At 57.9% G+C, this 20,558-nt stretch overlaps 2 non-coding genes across 2 annotated transcripts; both read left to right on the top strand.

The window, feature by feature from the left end:
* Positions 1 to 11,862: 11,862 nt before the first annotated feature.
* TRNAS-GCU lies at positions 11,863 to 11,945 on the top strand. Its single transcript has one exon. It is a non-coding gene; the product is annotated as a tRNA-Ser (tRNA).
* Positions 11,946 to 13,847: 1,902 nt separating this feature from the next.
* TRNAT-UGU lies at positions 13,848 to 13,921 on the top strand. The gene has a single exon. It is a non-coding gene; the product is annotated as a tRNA-Thr (tRNA).
* Positions 13,922 to 20,558: the final 6,637 nt, after the last annotated feature.

Genomic DNA, 20,558 nt, shown 5'->3' on the forward strand with positions numbered 1-20,558 from the left:
TGCGGGTCGGGAGTGAGGGGCACCAGCAGCGCAGTAACTGGGGAGCTCAGCGAGGAATCGAGGGGGCTGCGGGTCGGGAGTGAGGGGCACCGTCAGAGCTGGAGGGAGCGCAGGGGGCTGCGGGTCAGGAGTGAGGGGCACCAGCAGAGCTGAGAGTCTGGAGGTCAGGACTGGGATAGCAGGGGCTGCGGGTCAGGAGTGAGGGGCACCGTCAGAGCTGGTTGACGCCTGGGGGCTGCGGGTCGGGCGTGTGGGGCACCCGCAGCGCCGTAACTGGGGCGCTCTGAGAGGACTCGAGGGGGCTGCGGGTCGGGAGTGAGGGGCACCAGCAGAGCTGTGAGGCTGGAGGTCAGGACTGGGATAGTAGGGGCTGCGGGTCGGGAGTGAGGGGCACTGGCAGCGCAGTAACTGGGGAGCTCAGCGGGAAATCCAGGGGGCTGCGGGTCGGGAGTGAGGGGCACCAGCAGAGCTCTTGGTGTGGAGATCAGGATTGGGATAGGAGGGGCTGCGGGTCGGGAGTGAGGGGCAGCAGCAGAACTGTGAGTCTGGAGGTCAGGACTGGGATAGCAGGGGCTGTGGGTCAGGAGTGAGGGGCACCACTAGAGCTGGGGGGAACCCAGAGGGCTGCGGGACGGGAGTGAGGGGCACCGGTAGAGCTGAAGGAAGCCCAGGGGTCTGGGGGTCAGGAGTGAGGGGCACCGGCAGCACAGTGACTGGGGAGCTCTGCGGGAAGCCCAGTCGCTGCAAGTCGGGAGTGAGGGGCACCAGCAGAGCTGTGGATCTGGAGATCAGGATTGGGATAGGAGGGGCTGCGGGTCGGGAGTGAGGGGCACCGTCAGAGCTGGTGGACGCCTAAGGGGCTCCGGGTCAGGAGTAGGGGGCAGCAGCAGAACTGTGAGTCTGGAGTCAGGACTGGGATAGCAGGGGCTGCGGGTCAGGAATGAGGGGCACCGGCAGAGCTGGAGGGAGACTAGGGGGCTGCGGGTCAGGAGTGAGGGGCACCAGCAGCGCAGTAACTGGGGAGCTCAGCGAGGAATCGAGGGGGCTGCGGGTCGGGAGTGAGGGGCACCAGCAGAGCTGTGAGGCTGGAGGTCAGGACTGGGATAGTAGGGGCTGCGGGTCGGGAGTGAGGGGCACTGGCAGCGCAGTAACTGGGTAGCTCAGCGGGGAATCCAGGGGGATGCGGGTCGGGAGTGAGGGGCACCAGCAGAGCTGTGGGTGTGGAGATCAGGACTGGGATAGCAGGGGCTGCGGGTCAGGAGTGAGGGGCACCACTAGAGCTGGGGGGAACCCAGGGAGCTGCGGGACGGGAGTGAGGGGCACCGGTAGAGCTGAAGGGAACCCAGGGGTCTGCGGGTCGGGAGTGAGGGGCACCGGCAACACAGTGACTGGGGAGCTCTGCGGGAAGCCCAGTCGCTGCAAGTCGGGAGTGAGGGGCACCAGCAGAGCTGTGGATCTGGAGATCAGGATTGGGATAGGAGGGGCTGCGGGTCGGGAGTGAGGGGCACCGTCAGAGCTGGTGGACGCCTAAGGGGCTCCGGGTCGGGAGTAGGGGGCAGCAGCAGAACTGTGAGTCTGGAGTCAGGACTGGGATAGCAGGGGCTGCGGGTCGGGAATGAGGGGCACCGGCAGAGCTGGAGGGAGACTAGGGGGCTGCGGGTCGGGAGTGAGGGGCACCAGCAGAGCTGTGAGGCTGGAGGTCAGGACTGGGATAGTAGGGGCTGCGGGTCGGGAGTGAGGGGCACTGGCAGCGCAGTAACTGGGTAGCTCAGCGGGGAATCCAGGGGGATGCGGGTCGGGAGTGAGGGGCACCAGCAGAGCTGTGGGTGTGGAGATCAGGACTGGGATAGCAGGGGCTGCGGGTCAGGAGTGAGGGGCACCAGTAGAGCTGGGGGGAACCCAGGGGGCTGCGGGACGGGAGTGAGGGGCACCAGCAGAGCTGTGAGTCTGGAGGTCAGGACTGGGAAAGCAGAGGCTGCGGGTCGGGAGTGAGGGGCACCGTCAGAGCTGGTGTACGCCTACGGGGCTGCGGGTCGGGAGTGAGGGGCACCGGCAGCGCAGTAACTGGGGAGCTCAGCGAGGAATCCAGGGGGCTGCGGGTTGGGAGTGAGGGGCACCAGCAGAGCTGTGGGTGTGGAGATCAGGATTGGGATAGGAGGGGCTGCGGGTCGGGAGTGAGGGGCACCGGCAGAACTGTGGGTCTGGAGATCAGGACTGGGGTAGCAGGGGCTGCGGGTCGGGAGTGAGGGGCACCGGCAGAGCTGTGGGTCTGGAGGTCAGGACTGGGATAGCAGGGGCTGCGGGTCAGGAGTGAGGGGCACCGGCAGAGCTGTGAGTCTGCAGGTCAGGACTGGGATAGCAGGGGCTGCGGGTCGGGAGTGAGGGGCACCAGCAGAGCTGGGGGGAACCAAGGGGCTGCGGGTCGGGAGTGAGGGGCACCAGCAGAGCTGTGGGGCTGGAGGTCAGCACTGGGATACCATCCAGCCTGATGGTAAGCGATGCCCAGCTGAGCCCATGGCCAGTACGTCCTGCTCCACCCACAGCCGGGCTGGGAGTCAGGACTCCTGGTTCTTCTCCCCAGCTGTGGCAGGGCAGTGCAGGCTAGTGGTTAGAGTGGGGGTTGGGAGCCAGGGTATCCGGGTCCCACCGCTAGCTCTGGGAAGGGAGTGGGGGCCAGTCTTGTGCACCCCCTGGCTTGAAGTGGTTTCCATCCTGTGCAGGGTTTACAGGTTTGTTCACTGGCTCTCAGCGCCTCCCACTATACAAATTGTCCCAGTGCCGCTGGGTCTAGTGGTTAGAGCCGGGGAGGCCGGGAGCCAGGCAGGGGCGGTGGGTATAAGGGGCCCGGGGAGGCACCTGGCCTGTGCTCCACCCAGAGGCCCTGCTCCCACTCGTCCTCTCCCCCGCAAGGCCCCATCCTCACCTCGCCCTTTCCCAAGCTCCATCCGGCCACATGGGGCCGTGGGGGGAGAGGCCGGGGGTGCAAACGGCAGAGAGGCAGGCAGGGGGCCTTGGGGTGGGGCGAAGAGGCACAAGTGGCAGGGCCTCGGGGTAGAAATGTGAGAGGTGGGCGGGGTCAGGGAGTGGAACAAAGGGGTCCTGAGGGGGCGTGTGGGCGGGGCTGAAGGGGCGTGTGGGCGGGGCTGAAGGGAGTGTGGGCGGGGTGGAGGGCGTGTGGGCGGGGCTTTGGCAGGAGGAGGCTGAGTGGCAGCAGGCCTTGGGGCAGGGCCACAGTCCGGGCCCGCCCAGCCTCCCCAAGTGGAGGAGTCCCAAGCTGCCCATGGAGCCAGGACTCCTGGGTTCTATTCCTGGCTCTCCCACAGACTCCCAATCTGAGCTGGTGCAGCCCATCTCGCCCTCCTGGTGCCTCAGTTTCCCCGTGTGAGACGGGTCCCAGTGTGAACGGCTGCAGCGCCGTGGAGAATCTCGTCCCTTCTCCTGGCGGCTCCTTGGTAGCCCTGGGGAAGCAGCCAACTGCTGCAGCCCCTGGCTCCCGTCTGGGCAGCCCGGGGTGGGGTGGGATCTGGGCAATGGGAAGAAAGAATCCCCCTTCCCCACCCCGGGGACATGGGGAGGCTGGTGCTGCGGGGCAGGGAGTCCTGCAGCCCTCGCAGGGAGAAGGGGCAGGTTCGGCTTGGCTGCTGATGGGGGCGGGGTGGGGGGCACTGCTGGACTGGGGGCTCCCCCCTCCGGGGTGGAGATGGAGCACGGCCTGCTGGGAGCGGACGTCTCCTCTGGATGGGGGAGGGTGACACTGGCCAAATTGTGGGAGCCCCTGTCCCCAGACAAGGGAGGGCCTCTCAGCCGTGCCGGCTCGTCTCTCTTTCCCCAGTATCGGCCCCGCACCTGGCCGGGCCCAGACCCCCCTTCCTCAGCGCCAGCAGCGGCCCCCTGGGGGGCGTGGCGCGGCGGGGGGGTGGGGGCCTCTCACGCCCCCCCCCGGGGAGCAGGGCCGGGCACTGGGGGGCAGAGGCTGCGATGGGGGGAGGTGGGTTGGAGAGATGTCGGGGTGAAGCTGGGACTCAGGGGAATGGGGCAGGCTGCAGGGAGGAAGTGTGGGGCCACCGGAGGAGCTGGGGCTGGGAAGCTGCGGGGACACAGCCGGGGGAGGTAGTGGTGACACCGCAGGGGGGGCTGCTCAAGAGGCAGTGGGCTGGGGGGCAGGGCGGGAGCTCGGACAGGGGTGGGGGCGGTCAGGCTATTGCGGGTCTCCCTGTGAATGGCACCAGACTGCAGGGAACCCCCCCGGCCGGCAGCGCCCCCTGCTGGGGGGTCTGGTCAGTGCAGCCCCCCCCCGCTGCACCCTGCTGGGGGGTCTGGTCACTGCAGCCCCCCCCATGCACCCTGCTGGGGGCTCTGGTCACTGCAGCCCCGCCCCCGATGCACCCTGCTGGGGGGTCTGGTCACTGCAGCCCCCCCCCGATGCACCCTGCTGGGGGCTCTGGTCACTGCAGCCCCCAACCTCGCACTGGAACTGGGCGGGGGGGGGGAAGGTTTCTTCTCGCGCTCCCATTGGTCAGGGCTCTGCCTCCTCTTCCTATTGGCTGTCTCGGGAGAGGCGGAGTTTCCGAGAGGGCGTCACGTGGCCTTGAAGCGTTCGCGAGGCGGCTCCTGAGCAGCCCAACCCCCCCCCGAGCTCCCCCTCCCCCACTGCCGCCCCTCCCCCTCCTCCCCCGTCCCCAACCCCCGAGCTCCCTCCCCAGTGCCGCCCTCCCCTCTCCGCCCCTGCCCCAACCCCGAGCTCCTCCCCCAGTGCCGCCCCTCCTCTCTGTCCCGCCCCAACCACCCCCAGCGCCCCCACCCCAGTGCCGCCCATCCCCTCTCTGCCCCGCCCCAACCACCCCCGAGCTCCCTCCCCAGTGCCGCCCCTCCCCTCTCTGCCCCGCCCCCAACCCCCAGGCTCCTCCCCACTGCCGCCCATCCCCTCTGCCCCGCCCCAACCCCCGAGCTCCCCTCCCCAGTGCCGCCCTCCCTCTCTTCTGCCCCCGCCCCAACCCCCAGGCTCCCCTCCCCAGTGCCGCCCCTCCCCTCTTCTGCCCCCATCCCCAACACCCCCGATCTCCCCTCCCCAGTGCCGCCCATCCCTCTCTGCCCCTGCCCCAACACCCCCAGGCTCCTCGATGCCGCCCATCCCCTCTTCTGCTCCCGAACTCAAACACCCCCGAGCTCCCCTCCCCAGTGCCGCCCCTCCCCTCTTCTGCCCCTGCCCCCAAACACCCCCAGGCTCCCCTCCCCAGTGCCGCCCTCCCCTCTTCTGCCCCCGTCCCCAACACCCCTGATCTCCCTCCCCAGTGCTGCCCATCCCCTCTCTGCCCCCGCCCCCAACACCCCCAGGCTCCCCTCCCCAGTGCCGCCCCTCCCCTCTCTGCCCCGCCCCAACCACCCCCGAGCTCCCCTCCCCAGTGCCGCCTCCCCTCTTCTGCCCCATCCCCAACACCCCCAGGCTCCCCTCCCCAGTGCCGCCCCTCCCTCTCTGCCCCGCCCCAACCACCCCCAGGCTCCCCTCCCCAGTGCCGCCCCTCCCCTCTTCTGCCCCCTTCCCCAACACCCCCAGGCTCCCCTCCCCAGTGCCGCCCCTCCCCTCTCTGCCCCCGCCCCAACCACCCCCGAGCTCCCCCTCCCCAGTGCCGCCCCTCCCCTCTTCTGCCCCTTCCCCAACACCCCCGATCTCCCCTCCCCAGTGCCGCCTCCCCTCTCTGCCCCCGCCCCAACCACCCCCGAGCTCCCCTCCCCAGTGCCGCCCATCCCCTCTCTGCCCCGCCCCAACACCCCCAGGCTCCCCTCCCCAGTGCCGCCCCTCCCCTCTTCTGCCCCGTCCCCAACACCCCTGAGCTCCCCTCCCCAGTGCCACCCATCCCCTCTCTGCCCCCACCCCCAACACCCCCGAGCTCCCCTCCCCCCCGCCCATCCCCTCTCTGCCCCGCCCCCAACACCCCAGGCTCCCCTCCCCAGTGCCCATCTCCTCTTCTGCCCCGCCCCAAACACCCCAGCTCCCCTCCCCAGTGTCGCCCCTCCCCTCTTCTGCCCCGTCCCCAACACCCCCGATCTCCCCCTCCCCAGTGCCGCCCATCCCCTCTCTGCCCCCGCCCCAACACCCCCAGGCTCCTCGATGCCGCCCATCCCCTCTTCTGCTCCCGAACTCAAACACCCCCAGCTCCCCTCCCTAGTGCCGCCCATCCCCTCTCTACCCCTGCCCCAAACACACCCCGAGCTCCCTCTCCCCAGTGCCGCCCATCCCCTCTCTACCCCGCCCCAAACACCCCCGAGAACCCAATCCCCAGTGCCGCCCAACCCCTCTCTGCTCCGCCCCAACCCCGAGCGCCCCCTCCTGGTGCCGCCCATCCCCTCTCTGCCCCGCCCCAAACACCCCCAGGCTCCCTCCCCAATGCCGCCCATCCCCTCTCTGCCCCCGCCCCAACACCCCCAGGCTCCCCTCCCCAGTGCCGCCCATCCCCTCTCCGCCCCGCCCCAACACCCCCCAGGCTCCCCTCCCCAGTGCCGCCCCTCCCCTCTTCTGCCCCTGTCCCCAACACCCCCGATCTCCCCCTCCCCCAGTGCCGCCCATCCCCCTCTCTGCCCCCGCCCCCAACACCCCCCCGAGCTCCCTCGATGCCGCCATGGGTGGCAAGTTTGTAAAAATTTTGGTGGGGCCCAGAACCCGCCCCCAACTCCGCCCCCAACACTGCCCCCACCTGCCTGGGCTCTGGGAGGGGGCTCGGCGGAGGTCTGGGGTGCAGATCCTGGGCTGGGGATTAGGTGCAGGAAGGGTGCTGGGTGCAGGCTCTGGTCTGGGGCAGGGGTGGGTGTGCAGGAGGAGGTGAAGGGTGCAGGCTTTGGGATGGAATTTGGGGTTGGGAAAGGTGTGTGGGAAGGGGGAGGGAGTTTGGGGATAGGAGGGAGTGCAGGGTGAGGACTGTGGGGCTGAGGATGAGGGGTACATGATGCAGGAGGGGGCTCAGGGCTAGGGAAGAGGGTTGGGCTGTGGGTGAGGGCTGTGGATGAGGGGTTCATGATGTAGGCGCTCAGGGCTGGGGCAGAGGATTAGGGTGCGGGGATGAGGGTTCTTGATGTGGGGGCGCTCAGGGCTGGGGCAGAGGATTAGGGTGCGGGGGGATGAGGGCTCTGGCTGGGGCTGAGGATTAGGGTGCAGGGGGATGAGGGGTTCATGATGTGGGGGTGCTCAGGGCTGGGGCTGAGGATTAGGGTGCGGGGGGAATGAGGCAACTGGCTGGGGCAGAGGATTAGGGTGCAGGGGATGAGGGCTCTGGCTGGGGCTGAGGGTATGGAGGGGATGAGGGCTCTGGCTGGGGCAGAGGATCAGGGTGCAGGGGGATGAGGGCTCTGGCTGGGGCTGAGGATCAGGTGCGGGGATGAGGGCTCTGGCTGGGGCTGAGGATCAGAGTGCGGGGGGATGAGGGCTCTGGCTGGGGCTGAGGATCAGGGTGCAGGGGGATGAGGGCTCTGGCTGGGGCTGAGGATCAGGGTGCGGGGGGATGAGGGCTCTGGCTGGGGCTGAGGATCAGGGTGCCGGGGGATGAGGGCTCTGGCTGGGGCTGAGGATCAGGGTGCAGGGGGATGAGGGCTCAGGGCTGGGGCTGAGGATTAGGGTGCGGGGGGAATGAGGGCTCTGGCTGGGGCTGAGGGTTTGGGGTTGGAGAGGCTCAGGGTAAGGGCAGCCTGCCTTGCCAGTACTGGCGGTGGGCAGGCACTAGGACCCTGCGGCAGCAGACAGCAAATCTGCTGGGAGCCCTCCGGGCAGCAGCGCGCTGTGGTCTGTCAGGCAGGGACGCCACACAACGCGGCGGAGGGGGGGGGACCACGCGGAGGGGGGGGGGCGGGGGGGGGCTGGGACCTGCTCCAGGCACGGTCGCGGCGGGGGGGGGCGACCTGCGGTGGCTGGGGCCGATCCAGGCAGGACCGGGGCGGGAAGAGACCCAGCTCCAACTAGTGCGGGAGCAGGGCGCCCAGCCCTGCATATGGCTGGGGCCCGGGCCCCACACAAATATATAACCTGCCGCCCATGGATGCCGCCCATCCCCCTCTTCTGCTCCCGAACTCAAACACCCCCCCGAGCTCCCCCTCCCCCAGTGCCGCCCATCCCCTCTTCTGCCCCGCCCCATCATCCCCTGAGGACCCCTCCCCAGTGCCGCCCATCCCCTCTTCTGCCCCAGCCCCAAACACCCCCGAGGCCCCCTCCCCAGTGCCGCCCATCCCCTCTGCCCCGCCCCAAACACCCCGAGCTCCCGATGCCGCCCATCCCCTCTTCTGCCTCTGCCCCAACACCCCCGAGCTCCCCTCTCCCAGTGCCGCCATCCCCTCTTCTGCCCCCGCCCCAAACACCCCTGAGAACCCAATCCCCAGTGCCGCCCATCCCCTCTCTACCCCCGCCCAAACACCCCCGAGAACCCAATCCCCAGTGCTGCCCATCCCCTCTCTGCCCCGTGCCCAACCCCCGAGCTCCCCTCCCCGATGCCGCCCATCCCCCTCTTCTGCCCCCGCCCCAAACACACCCCGACACTGCTCCTGGTTTTGGGAGGGGAACAGGTGAAAGGACAAAAGAAGCAAGAGATGAAGAGAAAGGAGGGAGGGATGGATGGATGGAGGAAAAGGTGAAACAAAAAGAACAAACCCTAATGTCCCCAGTGATTTTAAGGGACAAAATCCCAGGTACGGAATAAAATTCTGCCTCCTTAAGCTCGTGTTTTCCATGCCTAGAATTCAACTGTCACCAGATGGATCAGACTGAACAGGTTTCAAACCTCGAGGAGGCTCTTACCTTCTAAACAGGGACGGCTGTTTTCTAGTAAAATCACTAAAAGGGAAGGAGAAAACTCAAAAGAGGTTCCTCCTGGCGCTCACGTACATGAACCCGAATACTCTCTCAGTCCTCAAAGAGAGACCTGGAGAAGGAGACTTGCTGAAGCAAAGCCACAGAGTCTCTGAGGTTTCCCTGGCCCCTCGCCCCTGTCCTGCCTGGCTGATGTCAGCATCTCTCTGTGAGGTCACCACCTCCCCACCACCTTTGACCAATAGTCTGAGGTCCTGCAAAAGGCCTTTGTGATGTCACTGCCACACCCCTCCCTTGCTGTGCCAATGTCCTGCCCCTGGCCAGGCAATTTGGAGGTTTGAGCTACTCCCTGTGGATCACCCCACTCAAGGAGCGTTCGTTCTAGGAAGCAAGCCGGCTAGACAGGAAAACATCAGACGCTGCTCCCACTGCTACACTCAGTTTTTCAGAAATTAGTCGACTTTATGACCAGAAGAGACCATTAGAGCATCTAATCTGACCTCCTGCATATCACAGGCCTCCTGTATGACACAAGAGCTACTTTTGGGGCAAACACATTCCAGAAAGGCATCTAGTCTTCATTAAGTGACATCAGGAGATGGTGAATCCACCACTTTCCTTGGTAGCTTGTTCCTGTGGTGAATCATCCTCGGTGTTGAATATTTGTGCCTTATTTGTAATATGAATTTGTCTCTTTTCACCTTCCAGCCACTGGGTCTTGTTATTCCTTTCTCTGCTAGATTAAAGAGGCCTTTAATACACAACCTTTTCTCTCCATTAAGGCCCTTCAACACTTCAATGAAGTCACCTTTCAATCTTCTTTTGATAAGCTAAACAGGTTGAGCTTGTTCAATAGCTCACTAGAAGGCATTTTTTCCAGCCCTCAGAACATTTGTCATCAGACTCCTGAACTACAGCTGTATGTGGTTCTTGTTCTTCTGCACAACATAGCTCCTGGAGAAGAGGGATCTGCAAATGTGCATTCATATGATACCTTTGTTTAATTGATGAAAAAATAAACTAGACACTTAGAGGATTGGAACTGATTTCAGCTGATGGACAGCTTCGCTAGGTTTTTATGCATTTGGACAGCGAAATCTTGAGTGTTTACATTCATATCAAGCACTCCCGTATAGAGAAGCCCCTGAACAGAATGGAGAATGGAAATGAAAATGTTTTCCTTTTTTTTAAAAAAAGGAAAGAAGGTTATAAGAGAACACTGGGGTTTAAACTGAAGATCACTGGAGCTGCAATCAACCACTCTACCACTGAGCTATACCAGCACAATGAGCTGAATAGAGAATTGTGATTTTCAGGACTTTGAAGGACAAACCCTGCTTCATCGAGGTCCTTTGCCATTCCCAGACCACAGGTGGTTTTAAAAATGGGGTTTGATTAAGCTTCTTAAATGTGGCAAACACCACAGCTTGCGCACCCACCGATATAGCTTCTCCCACTGACATAGCTGCCACCTCTTGCAAAGTGGCTTACCTACACCCACAGGAAAACTCTCTCCCCTCAGCATAGAGCAGTGGTTCTCAAACTGTGAGTCAGGACCCCAAAGTGGGATGTGACTCTGATTTAATGGGGTTGCCAGGGCTGGCATTAGACTTGTTGGTGCCTGGAGCTGAAGCCAAAAGTCTGAGCCCCACCACCCAGGGCTGAATCCCTCAAGCTCTGGTTTTGCCCTCCCCTAACTGGGGCAGGGCTCAGGCTTTGTTTCCCCTGCCTCTGCCCAGTGTGAAGGGGCTTGGTCCCTCTTTCCAGGGCCATGTAGTAAGTTGTTGTTTTTTTTGGCAGAAGGGGGATGCAGTGAAAGGAAGTTTGAGAAACCCTGGCATAGAGCCTCTGAATATGTCTAGACTTGGCTCCCTGTGGCAGATCAGAGACGGAAAGTGCAGCCATGGAGACACCGCACACCAGCTTTGTCTAGCAGGCAAGAATCAAACCTCTACAGACAAGTGCCTGTTGCTTTCTAACCCATCTCCCTAAGCCCTCAGCCAGCACCACTTAACAAAGGGGCTTTTCTACACTGTGGTTCTGGTCTCACTGAAGGGTCATTTCCAATTGTTTGCTCAGACCAGCGTTAGGGGAAATGGTGCCCTGGGCAAAGCTTGTACTTTGGCACTTCCCCATTGCCCCTGGACGATCCCCACTCCCCCTTTACCGCTAGCTCCTGCACTCCCAACCCTTGCGCCTCCTTCACCCCTAACTCCTGCCCCCTCCTGTGCCCCCTTTGCCCTTAACTCCCTGAGCCACCAGCCATTGCCCCTCTCCTGCAGCCCCTTCACATGGCTCCAGTGCTGGGGCCCCGCACTTGTTCTCCCTTTCCCTGGGCTTTGGCATCACTAGCCGCTGATTAGTGAGTAGGGTTCAGTGGTTCCCAAAATGTGGGGCATGACTCCTAGGGGGACACAGAGGAACATTCATGGGGGCACCTCAGGGCGTGAGCCAGCCCCTATGGAGGGAGCACCACTCAGCCCCAGTTCTTCCCCAACCCCACCCTCAGCCTGGGCCTCTGGCTCCCAGCTCAGCCTCGACCCCCTTACCTCTGTCTGCATCCCTCTCCCCTGCAAGCAACAGACCCACTCCCAACCCGAGATCTTGATCGCACCTTCTGAGGGTCCACAGCCATGGCTAAGAGGGCACAGTGTGAAATGTTTGGGGACCACTGGTTTAGGGTGATGTTCTCAATCACATCTATGCAGTCCAATAAAAGCTATTTCTCACCCACTGACCCCTCCATCAGGACGGACTAGGTCTGTTCTGCTGCCCTTCACTCATGCAGGAAGGATAATAACATTTCATTCTATTCAGTCATAAAGTGATTTGTAACCCACCACCAGCCAAAACGGGTCATTTTGGGAAAGCGGCCCCATCATGCTGCATACCTAGGCAGAGTAGGTGTGTCTATGCAAACACGGTCTGTTCCTGAAGTCTTTCCCCCAGCTCCTCACTAGATGTGAGGGGGGAGCTCATTCAGCCCCTGCTTCCGCTTAGTATTTAAAAACTCCTTATTGTCCCTAGCTCTGCTGGCCTTAGATTTCTCCTCCTGTCCAGTTTTCTAACACCTCAGATGAGGTGGCTGAGTGGTTAAGGTGATGGACTGCTAATCCATTGTGCTCTGCACGCATGGGTTCAAATCCCATCCTCACTGGATGCGTTTAGTTTTCACCCCTCCTTTGTAGACAACCATCTCCCCCTTTGGTACAATGACAGCTCAAACAATGTTGCTTCTTGCAAACAAAAACCTTCTCAGAAACTCAGAACTCCCTTGCTTTAAATAAAATGTCTAAATCCCAGATTTCTTTAAAAAAGAAATTATCTAGTGCTGTATTTCTTAGTTTTTATCTCAAAAGGGAACATCCTCATCATCTCCCCCAAACACCGTGGGACCTGCCCAAATTATTAAAATACCCTCACCCCGAGCAAGGCCAGAGCAGTGAACCAGAGCTAGTGTCTAGGACAAGCTGTTCTGAAGGAGGCAATGCCAACATTTTCTCCCTGCTTCCCTTGGCAAGGTCTGACTAAGAAAACAAAATTCCCCAAACTGAAAATTTTCTGCTGAAAAACTAATACTAGTCTGTTTGGGGACTTTGGTTTGAAAGTATTATTGTTATTATTCTCTTCTGTTTCTGAGTCAGTTCAGTCTGTCCTCCAGGTGTGTTTCTAGCTGCTGAGTTGTGGGGGAGAGAGGCCAAGTCATGATGTCTCTTCCCCTCTTTCATAGTTTCTTCCAACTTGCTAGGAAGCTCCTTTGTTACCATGTGAGTCAAGCAGTGTCCATTGTCGCTGTGCTATCTCGGAGAAGTCTGCATTGTACACGGTTCCTGGGATAGTCTTTGGGAGTGTGGATCCCTTCAATGGGCCAGCAGCGAGTCTGGCTCCTCCCTTGTCACACCTGAAAGGTTGGTGGGGGGCATTTCTCAACCTCATAACATATCTCAGTAACACACACAGAGCAAAACTTCATAACAATGCAAGCACACACAATCCAACACAATATTAATGTTCAACAGATCAAGACTTTTGAAATGATACGTCACCAGGCAGACTTTGAACAAACCATGTCATCATTATATGAGAGTGGTGAATATGGGGCTTCCAGGTGCTGCTCTGAGCACAGCGTGCCACACCTGGGCTGACATTGCAATGGAGACGTACCCTTAGAGTCCATCTCTCCTGGGATAAAGATGGCCCACACCTGACTCTCTGCCAATCCCCACTGGGCCCTGACAAGTGTTGTTCGTGTTTGTATTCTATAAAGCAGAGAAGCAGATGAAGTTTTGCTCCCAAGTTGTGTGTGTGATTCTTTGGACAGGTCTACACTACAAAATTAGGTTGGTGTAATTACATGACTTAGGCTGGCAATGCAGTTCTATCAAGCTAATCCCGGTATAGATAGTGGCTCAGCTGTCAGAACTTCCCAGAGCTATGAAAGGGGAGGGGCCCATGGCTCTGTAGCAGGAATGCAGGGCAGGTGAGTTCACGGCAGGCATGGTGGGATACTGGTGGAGGCCAGTTATGGTGATATAATGACCAGCAGCATTTACACTGACATTTGTCACTTTAAGTTTGCTGCACAAAGCTGTAGGCCTCTCGTCGAGGTGGTTTTATTTTGTCACCAAAACAGGGCAATTTTGTCGCCAGACGTGGTATTGCAGTGTGTGCACCAGCCACAAACTGCCGACCGAGGGAGTGTTGTGTGTTTTTCACACACCTGAGCAATATAATGATGCTGAAGTAACCTTGTAGTGCAGACCTGGCCAAAGATTCTCTCTCTCTCTCTCTCTCTCTCTCTCTCTCTCTCTCTCACACACACACACACACACACACACACACACACACACACACACACACACACACACACACACACACACACACACACACACACACACACACACACACACACACACACACACACACACACACAGCTTGCAAGGAAAACCTCACCTGCTCCTCTGCTTTGCAGAATCCAAACACAAGCAAAGCTTGTCAGGCCCCAGTGGGGTTGGCAGGGAGTCAGGTGTGGGCAGACAGTGTGTTGTTGCCACAGGCAGGCACCATGGCTTAGCTGGCTAAAGCACCTGCCTTGTAAACAGGAGATCCTGGGTTCAACTCCCAGTGGTGCCTTGCTGAGTAACTCTTAGGGCACCTGGTATTGGCTACTATCAGAGGACAAAACACAGAGCTAGGTAGACCTGTGGTCTAGCCCAGTCTGGCTTTCCTTAGGGTTTAAATTATACTCACAGGCACTGATAATAGAGTTACTGAAAGTTTGGGAGTTAAGAGCGGGTAGGTCAGTGTTCCAAGCCCATCACAGGTGACCCCCTCCCTCTGGGACAGGGGCAGGTCTGAGCTCTCACACCAAAGGGCTCATTGTGGGTAGCTCATTTAGTTTGCACTGAGGGTTGAGTTCTGCTTTGTGCACCATGTGTGAGAATGAAAATCCTAAACCACCCTTTGAAATAACGAAAGCAGCAGGACATGTTATTGTCCCTGCCCCAAAGCAGACAGACCAATGGAGAAATGCCATTGAGTCCAGGGTAATATTCCACTGCCGTTCTACCTTGTTTGCTTGCTAAACTCCCTCCCAACCTTGAGGGCTCCCAGAGCCCGATATTGAGCTTGAGCCGAGATGTCTACGGTGCAAATTTACCACCCCACGGCCCTAGCCTGGGAGCCTGCACTGGCACGGGGCAGCCGTGGGTGTTTCATTGCAGTGTGGACATAGCCTAGCATTATGTCTACACTGCCATTAACACACCCAAGTCACTATTCTCAAACCCTGGTTTAGTTGATTCAGGCTTGTGGGGCTGGTGCTGCAGGGTTATAAAATTACAGTGTAGACACTTGGGCTTGAGACCCCACGAGGGGTGAGGGTCTCCGAGCCTGGGCTCCAGTCTGAGCCCCAGGAGCCCAAATCAGATCATCCAGGCCAGCCGGGCCAGGGGGGTTTTATCACAGTATAGATGCCCTCTCAGGGTATGTCTACACTGCAATGTAAACCCAGGGTTAGCAGAAGTCATGTCAGCAGCCCCAACACATAAACATAAACCACGAGGGAAAATCCCACCCCCAAATAAGCTGGGCAGTGTCCTTCTCCCTTTGGTTCATAAGTCCGGCAACCAAAAGTCCTTTAACATGAGCCATCCCCTCTCTGCACCCCACTCACAGCTGTTGTCCTTAGTCAGTGCACGCCCAGAGGTGCCTCTGTCCAGTTTACCTGCCAGCCTGGGTGGAAAAGAGGGAAAATAAAAAGGCACCATACTCACTATGTTGTCTAGGGACTCATTCATCCCACCATAGCCACCCTGTTTTAACATTGGTCTAACACCTAAATTTTAGTATTGACAGCCAGACCATGGCCCACTTGGCTTTGGAACCGGTGTCCCCTGCCTAGCAAGTGCTATTAAAGTGAGGGTGAGTCCTTCAATCGGGGTCTGCCAAGCACAGTTGTGCTGCCCTCGCTTCACACAACAAGGATAACAACCCTTTATTTCTCCTGCCCCTATAACAAGGAGACTGGGAATCCAACACCAGCCACAAGTGATCATTTCGGCAACACAACCTATTTCCAACATACTGTAAAATCCCCATGCAGACTCATACATGAAACCTTGCAAGAAAATCTTCCTGAGGGGGTCTGAAGCACCTGCTGCTGGAGGGAAGGAGGGAGCCATGGGTTGGGATTGAGGAGCAGCGTGAGGAGTGGGGGCCTGTGGGTTGGGATTGAGGGGCACTGGGAATAGGAGGGGTCTCTGGGTTGGGATTGAGGAGCAGCGTGAGGAGGGGGGGCCTGTGGGTTGGGATTGAGGGGCACTGGGAATAGGAGGAGGCTGTGGGTTGGGACAGAGGAGAAGGGTGAAGAGGAGCAGGCTCTGATTGGGAGTGAGGAGCAGTGAGCATAGGAGGGACTGAGGGTTGGGTCTGAGGGGCACTGGGAAAAGAGGGGACATGGATTTAGGCTGAAGAGCATATTCATTTGGGGATCCAGCAGGAAAGGGGAAGGCAGCAGGTGATTGTAATTCCTTAGGGATATTCTGTGTCTTTGTCTGTGTGTGTCTGTGCAGGGAAGGAACATCCTCTATGCCCAGAGGCCTTTATTCCTCCAGGCTGCAAGGACAGAGGGGCTGTCAGGAAGTTGCCCCTTCAAACCCACACACAAAAAGGCCCTTCTGAGGAAAGGGAAAATCCTGCAGAGAAAAAGTAACATCAAAGAGGACTCCAACAAGACATCTTAAGGTCTTGGTGAGTAGTTTATCACTTGACCAGGGACTTGAACCCTGGACCCTCAAATTAAATGTCTGATATGCTACCAACTGAGCTAGCCAGGCTCGCAAAGCAAAAAAAGCAAGTTGGTGCAGAGGAGAAACTAGTCAAGAAAACAAGATTGGGAAACAATAGGGGAAACCTGCTGCTCTCTCTGGCTTTGTCAGGGGGCTGTGCCGATCGGGTGTCCGGACTAAGCTCGGCATCAATATGGTGATCCCTGAGAAGCTTGGGGTCCCCAGGTTGCCTAAGGAGTGGTGAACTGGCCCAGGTCGGAAACGGAGCAGGTCAAAACTCCCTTGCTGATCAGTAGTGGGGTCGCGCCTGTGAATAGCCCCTGCAGCATAGCCTGGGCAAGATGGTGAGAAACGGTCTCTTTTTATACACTCCCCACCCCCGCAGAGCCTGGGTGGGGGGATGGGAGCTCCCATTGTGGGGATCCTGAACTGGTGGGAGGGAGGCACCATGTACCAGGGATCCCGAAACACAGAACAGGGACACCCACACACCAGGTGTCTTGCAGCAAGAGCTGCAGTCTTGATTTACAAACTGCAAGTGATGGGGAATTTACCACCTCCCTTGCGGAGCTTGTTCCACTAGATAATTAGCCTCACGGTTAAAAAACGGTCATTTCCAGGTGGGATTTTCTAACATCGACTGCAAGCCAAGGGGTCTTGTTCAATCTTTGTCTGGTGAATTAAAGAACCGTTTAAAATCACATATGCCCCCCTCTGGGAATTTGTAAAACGTATTTAAACCAGTGATTAAATTGCCTCTTAACCTCCAGTCAATGAAATCAATTGAGCTTCTTCAGTCTCTCGCTGGAGACATTTTCCTTGTTTTTAAAGGCAAAAATCCTGATCTTTCCAATGGGAGCTTCTGCTTCAATGTTCAGTTTGGGGAGGGATCTTGCTGCACTCAGAGATCTGCCCGCGGGTTACAATCTGTGATCCGAAGGGTCGAACGCAAACAGCGTTTAGATGGGACCGTTACTGCCGCCCCCGTGTGGCCAAAGATCAGAACTGACCAGCGGAGTTTACAGCTGGAGCCTGGGACGCTCCTGAACAAACTGGGCCCAAAGCCTCTCGCGTGGGACCCTCGCTGTGCAGCCGGAGGCGGAGGGAAGCTGATTGTCAGGGCTCAGGGCAGCACCCTGCCAGGCTGAGCCGGTGTCTGTGCTAAGCTCGGCATCAATCAGGTGATTCTGGGAGGTTCGGGGTCCCCGGGCTCCCACAGGAGGGTGAAGCAGGTCACCCCTGGAGCAGGTTAAAGCTGCAGGGTGACAGTGGGGTTGCTGCCCCTGTGAACAGCTGCTGTAGCACTGCCTGGGCAGGACAGGGAGAGCCAGTTATACCCCCCTCCCCAGCCCGTATCCGGGGATGGGGGCACTCACACCCTGGGGACCCACCCACCAGAGATCTGCTGGGGGGAGAGTGGCACCCACACACCCAGGATCTTGTAGGGGGGAACAAGGGCATCCACACTCCGGGATCCTCTGCAGAGGGACGGACACCCACACATCCAGGATTCTGTATGGGGGGCAGAGGTACCCGGACACCTGGGCGGGGGAAGGGGGCACCAAAACATCCGGGATCTTACCTGGGAGAACAGCGGCGCCTGCAGCTCGACGTGAGACGGGGGAAGCAGGAGCATTTCCCAGTTCCAGGCTGTCCCCGTCTGGCCAAGGCACAGAGCTCACAAGCAGAGTTTAAAGCTCCAGCTGCCAGGCTGCAACGCAATCTGGGCCCCGTGGCTGGTGCCTGTGATCCCAGCTCCTGGCGAGGCTGAGGCCGGCGGATCGCTTGAACTCAGGAGTTCTGGGCTGCAGGGGGCTGTGCCAATTGGGTGTCTGCACTAAGTTCAGCATCAATATGGTGATCCCGGGGCAGCTTGGGTTCCCCAGGTTGTCTAAGGAGGGGTGAAGCAGCCCAGGTCAGAAACAGAGCAGGTCAAAACTTCTGTGCCAATCAGTAGTGGGATCACACCTGTGAGTAGCCCCTGCAGCGCAGCCTGGGCAAGACAGTGAGACACAGTCTCTTTTTATACAGACACCCCCCGCAGAGCCTGCAGGGGGGATGGGAGCACCCACACGATGGGGAGTCTGACTTGGGGTGAGGGACGCACCCAAGCAACACGTATGTTGAAAAGGGGAACAGAGACACCCACAGATCCCGGCTGGGGCAGGCAAGGGAAACCACACACGGGAGCTAGTTCATGGGGTTGGGGGACAGAGACACCCACCGGAGATCCTGGATGGGAGCACCCACATGATGGGGATCTTGAAGTGGGAGGAGGAAAGCACCATGTCCCAGAGGTTCTGAAGGGGAACAGGGACACCCACACACCAGGTGTCTTGCAGCATGAGCTGCGGTCTTCATTTACACAGGGCAGTGATGGGGAATTAACCACGTCCCTTGCGGAGCTTGTTCCACTAGATGATTAGCCTCATTGAAGTACCCAGACCTTTTAACAATAAGAAGTGAAATGAAATGGCCACATGATGGCAACAGAACCTAAGAAATTTGTTGGTCTCTAAGGTGCCACACGTACTCCTGTTCTTTTTGAGGATACAGACTAACACGGCTGCTCCTCTGAAACCTAAGAGATGAGAAGCCATGTTCTTGTTCAATGTGCATTGAAGCTGAAAAGGGAGATGTTTCCTCTTTGATTCCTAAGCCCCCAACTCTAATCCACTAAACACCCCTTTCCTCCCACAGCCAGGACTAAAACCCAGGAGTCATAACTAGTGGTCCCCCTTAACCTTCTCTCTGTGAGGCGGAAGAAGAAGCTCTGAGACCCCTGGGCTGTCCCCTTGCCACCCTGCCTGGGCTGCACTTGAAACCCAATGGGGTTTCCTTGGGCAGTTCTGAATCTTGCTCCCAGGAAGGGTGTAATTTTAGGAGCAGGTTCCAAATAGCGCAATTAACCAGACAGAAGGGGCAGCAGGTATCGGTGTAGGAGCCATTGAAATCATCACAGCAAAGTAGTTCAGGGAAACTGTTATTAATGACGTGTGAGTGAAAGGTGAGAATCTGATGGTGTCAGTGTCACACTAGAGGGCGCTGAGATGGTTTTAAATTTGTCATCCAAACCCAGCCACCACCTAGCACATGTTTTAACCTCTTCTTCTCTTACCGTTGCTCCTTATCAGGGAAGGGGAGAGAGCAAACGAGCAATAGAAACACAGACCTAGTGACCGAAGCAAACATTTCTTTGCTCCTTGCTTGGCTCTGTCAGTTATTCGGGTACAAACTCACCCCCCACCCACTGTCTGAGCTGGGCTCAGTGGGCAGGAAGAGCTCAGCTGTCAGTGGGACTTGGGGAGCTCGGGACATTACTGGGAGCTGCTTGAACGTTTAGGTGAAAACCACCTAAACACGGACACAAGGTCTAGGCTGCAGTAACTCATCTTGCATCTGCGGCTGTTGAAGCTACAAGGCAGAGGACTAAGTACAACATTTAAACTGATGTTTGACCTCAGAGAATAAAACAAATGTGTCTGTGAAAAGAGGGGAGTCGAGTTCAATCCCTTGTCACCATCAATGTGCAAACCAGGAACCTGTTGCTTTGCATTCCTGATGTGTCGCCCTCATGTGGCTATTCTCAGAGACTTTAAGGTCAGAAGGGACCATTATGATCATCTAGTCTGACCTCCTGCACAACACAGGCCACAGAATCTCACCCACCCACTCCTGTAACAACCCCCTAACCTATGTCTGAGTAACCTATTCTCTTTCAGTCCCTTTAATTAAAAAAATGTGTTTTTTTCATAGAAACTATATTTTCCTTGTAGCGACACAGGGGCAGATTAATCTACAAAGGGAAGGTGATTCCAAGGCAGTTCTGGAGGAGAAGGGAACGTTTTCAGTATCACTAAATTATTTTGTTGTGCCTCACAGAGAGAGAAAGAGAGAGAGAAAATAAACCTATTAATTTGAGCTACCGATACAGTTCACAGCATGAAATACACAATTTTGTGTTTGATGAGTTGTGTTCATTTACATAATATGAAAAATATGTATGAGGCAATGCATGAAAACCTCACTGCATTGAACAACCCACTTGATCTAGTCAATGTACTACAGAACATTTAAAGAAGTTAAGAAAGATGTGCTTATAAATTAATGTGTTGTGCCATTTACACATGCGCAAGACACAGAAGAAACTGAATTATTTGAGCTACTAAAATTTCCACTTTCTTACAGCATTTTAGTTCTCAAGGTTGTTTTAATTTGCTTATTTTTTTTGGAACTAGAAATGGGGAAAGAGTACACTGAAGTCAGTGGAATTACCGCAGTGAGGGATTAGTCTCATTATTTGTCACTAACAAAACCTTTGTTAACAGAGAGTTAACTTTGACTGTGACTATCTCTTACCTTCCAGAACATCAAGTTCAGTAAAACTCAAACTCTGGAAAAACAGGGAATACAGAGTGAGGGTACATGCCCAGATGACCTTAACTCTGCCCTCTAGAAGAGAATCCCTGATAGCATATGAG

The sequence above is a fragment of the Mauremys reevesii genome, linkage group 12 (assembly GCF_016161935.1).
Source record: "Mauremys reevesii isolate NIE-2019 linkage group 12, ASM1616193v1, whole genome shotgun sequence".
Lineage (NCBI taxonomy): Eukaryota > Metazoa > Chordata > Testudines > Geoemydidae > Mauremys > Mauremys reevesii.